The following is a 4,043-nucleotide window of genomic DNA, read 5'->3' as shown; positions in this document are numbered from 1 at the left end:
CTCTCTTTCTGTCTCATAGTCTGTCTTTCTCCCTCCCCGTCTCTCCGTCTCTCTCTCTCTCTGATTCTCTCCTTCCCCCTCTCTCTCTCCCTCTCTCTCTCTCTTGCTGTCTCTCTGACTCCCTGTGTGTCTCTCTCTCTCTGCTCTCTCTCTCTGACTCTCTCTCCCTCTGTCTCATACTTTGTCTCTCTCCCTCTTCCTGTCTCTCTCTCTCTCTCTGTGTCTCTCTGCCTCTCGCTCTCTCTCCCTCTGTATCTCTGTCTGTCTTTCTCTGTCTCCCTGTCTCTCTCTCTCTCCCTCTTTCTCCCTCTTTCCTTTTCTCTCTCCCTCTCCCTCTCTCTCTCTCTTTCTCTCTCCCTCTCTCTCTGTCTCTTTCTCTCTGGACTCTTCACCTTCAGGAGTGGATGGAAAGAAGCAGGAAAAGGAAATTCCACAGGTGTCCTGGTCTCTGTCTAACCTTGCAGGGCTGTCACATTTAGCTCCGTTTTATCTGTTGGCTGTGGTCAGCATTAGATTAAACCTGAATTTTTAAAAATTAAATAAATAATTCATGAATTATAAAGTCACAACAAAAATGATTTGTGATGTTGGAGAATAATAATAATAATAATAATAATAATAATAATATATATTGTGTATGTCAGATTGGCTCGGTGGATAACTCTCCCGGTCCTCTCAGTCCCATCCAAAGGACTGCACCTTTGAAGTAACAGGGAGGGTCGATGAGGGCAATCATTGATGTGGTTTATATGGACTTTCAAAAAGCGTTTAATAAAGTGTCGCATAATAGGCTTGTCAACAAAGTTGAAGCCCATGGAATAAAGGGGGCAGTGGCAGCATGGATACAAAATTGGCTAAGTGACAGGAAACAGAGAGTAGTGGTGAACGGTTGTTTTTCGGACTGGAGGGAGGTGTACAGTGATGTTCCCCAGGGGTCAGTGCTGGGACCACTGCTTTACTTGATATATATTAATAGACATAGGACATAGGAATAGACATAAGAACATAGGAACAGGAGTAGGCCATTCAGCCCCTCGTGCCTGCTCCGCCATTTGAAAAGATCATGGCTGATCTGTGATCTAACTCCATATACCTGCCTTTGGCCCATATCCCTTAATACCTTTGGTTGCCAAAAAGCTATCTATCTCAGATTTAAATTTAGCAATTGAGCTAGTATCAATTGCCGTTTGCGGAAGAGAGTTCCAAACTTCGACAACCCTTTGTGTGTAGAAATGTTTTCTAATCTCGCTCCTGAAAGGTCTGGCTCTAATTTTTAGACTGTGCCCCCTACTCCTAGAATCCCCAACTAGCGGAAATAGTTTCTCTCTATCCACCCTATCTGTTCCCCTTAATATCTTATAAACTTCGATCAGATCACCCCTTAACCTTCGAAACTCTAGAGAATACAACCCCAATTTGTGTAATCTCTCCTCCTAACTTAACCCTTGAAGTCCGGGTATCATTCTAGTAAACCTACGCTGCACTCCCTCCAAGGCCAATATGACCTTCCGAAGGTGCGGTGCCCAGAACTGCTCACAGTACTCCAGGTGCGGTCTAACCAGGGTTTTGTATAGCTGCAGCATAACTTCTGCCCCCTTGTACTCTAGTCCTCTAGATATAAAGGCCAGCATTCCATTTGCCTTCTTGATTATTTTCTGCACCTGTTCATGACACTTCAATGATCGATGTACCTGAACCCCTAAGTCCCTTTGGACATCCACTGTTTTTAACTTTTTACCATTTAGAAAGTACCCTGTTCTATCCTTTTTTGATCCAAAGTGGATGACCTCACATTTGTCTACATTGAATTCCATTTGCCACAGTTTTGCCCATTCACCTAATCTATCAATATCGCTTTGTAATTTTATGTTTTCATCTCCACTGCTTACAATGCCACCAATCTTTGTGTCATCGGCAAACTTAGATATGAGACTTTCTATGCCTTCATCTAAGTTGTTAATAAATATTGTGAATAATTGAGGCCCCAAGACAGATCCCTGCGGGACTCCACTAGTCACATCCTGCCAATGTGAGTACCTACCCATTATCCCTACTCTCTGTCGCCTTTCGCTCAGCCAACTTCCTAACCAAGTCTGTACTTTTCCCTCGATTCCATGGGCTTCTATCTTAGCTAACAGTCTCTTATGTGGGACCTTATCAAATGCCTTCAGGAAGTCCATATAATAACTTGGACTTGGGTGTACAGGGCACGATTTCAAAATTTGCAGATGAAACAAAACTTGGAAGTGTAGCGAACAGTGAGGAGGATAGTGATAGACTTCAAGAGGATATAGACAGGCTGGTGGAATGGGCGGACACGAGGCAGATGAAATTTAATGCAGCGAAGCGCAAAGTGGTACTCATTTAATACGTACCTGGATATGCACCTGAAGTGCCGTAACCTACAAGGCTACGGACCAAGTGGATTAGGCTGGGTGGCTCATTTTTGGGCACCACAGACATGATGGGCCGAATGGCCTCCTTTTGTGCCGTAAATTTTCTATGATTCTATGATACGTTTAGGTAGGAAGAACCGGGAGAGGCACTATAAACTACAGGGTACAATTCTAAAGCGGGTGCAGGAACAGAGAGATCTGGGGGTATATGTGCACAAATCATTGAAGGTGGCAGGGCAGGTTGAGAAAGCATTAAAAAGCATACGGGATCCTGGGCTTTATAAATAGAGGCATTGAGTACAAAAGCAAGAAAGTTATGTTGAACCTTTATAAAACACTGGTTTGACCACAACTGGAGTATTGTGTCCAGTTCTGGGCACCGCAGTTTAGGAAAGATGTGAAGGCCTTAGAGAGGGTGCGGAAAAGATTTACTGGAATGATCCCAGGGATGACGGACTTTAATTACGTGGATAGACTGGAGAAGCTGGGGTTGTTCTCCTTAGAGCAGAGAAGGTTGAGAGGAGATTTGATAGAAGTGTTTAAAATCATGACGGGTTTAGATAAAGTAAATAAAGAGAAACTGTTCCCATTGGCGGAAGGGTCGAAAATGAGAGGACACAGATTTAAGACGATTGGCAAAAGAACCAAAGGCGACATGAGGAAAAACTTTTTTATGCATTGAGTCGTTCTGATCTGGAATGCGCTGCCTGAAAGGGTGATGGAAGCAGATTCAATCATGGATTTCAAAAAGGAATTGGATAAATACTTGAAGAGAAAAGTTACGGGGAAAGAGCGGGGGGAATGGGACTAACTGGATTGTTCTTACAAAGAGCCAGCACGGGCTCGATGGTCTGAATGGCCTCCTTCTGTGCTGTAACGATTCTATGATTGTATGACCTCGCACAATGCAGCAGTCCCTCAGCACTGCACCTGACTATCGACCCAGGAACCAGGATAATTATTGCAGTTACTCTCTTTCAGTTGGAGGAAGCTTTGATTGGGTTGTATTTTTAGCTGGTGTTGTATGAAAGGAGAGAAGGTTAGCACGTCTCTTGATAAGGATGGAATGGACCTCGTGACCTGACAACTCCGGCAACAGCAAGATGAAGATTAGGTGATGGATTCTGTTCACTACATCTATTATTACATCAATATGAGAAAGGGAATTGGATAAATACTTGAAGGGTGAAAATTTGCAGGTCTGTGGGGAAAAGGGGAGTGGGATTAATTGGATAGCTCTTTCAAAGAGCCGGCACAGGCACGATGGGCCGAATGGCCTCCTCCTGTGCTGTATCATTCTATGATTCTATGAGATTTGGTCATCTCCCCATCATCAACCTGTGAGCAGGAAGAGTTTCACGGGAAGTGCTGTCTGCTCGTCTATCCTCTACTTCCGATCGAGGAAACAGAAAACAAAGAGGCTTTGATAAAAGTTCGATTCCATTTTCTTCCCTTCCCCCATTCTGTATTGGGTGGGGGGAGGGGGAGGTTCTATTGATGCCAAGTGGTCTTTATTTCCGTGTACCTCTTGACAGTGAGTATTGGCAGACGATCCGACTGTGGAGACCACCACAGTCCAGCCTCGGCCTGTCCACATCAGAGTCACTGGCCACGATTCCTGTAACCAGGTGGAAAGCTCCAAGTGCT

General features: G+C 44.4%; 1 non-coding gene across 1 annotated transcript; it reads left to right on the top strand.

Moving 5' to 3' along the window:
• The first annotated feature begins 3,413 nt into the window (after positions 1–3,413).
• Positions 3,414–3,545, top strand: LOC137335531 (U6atac minor spliceosomal RNA). The gene has a single exon (XR_010966454.1). It is a non-coding gene; the product is annotated as a U6atac minor spliceosomal RNA (small nuclear RNA).
• The last annotated feature ends 498 nt before the right edge of the window (positions 3,546–4,043 follow it).

The sequence above is a fragment of the Heptranchias perlo genome, chromosome 19 (assembly GCF_035084215.1).
Source record: "Heptranchias perlo isolate sHepPer1 chromosome 19, sHepPer1.hap1, whole genome shotgun sequence".
NCBI lineage: Eukaryota > Metazoa > Chordata > Chondrichthyes > Hexanchiformes > Hexanchidae > Heptranchias > Heptranchias perlo.
This window is presented reverse-complemented; position numbering and strand designations above follow the sequence as displayed.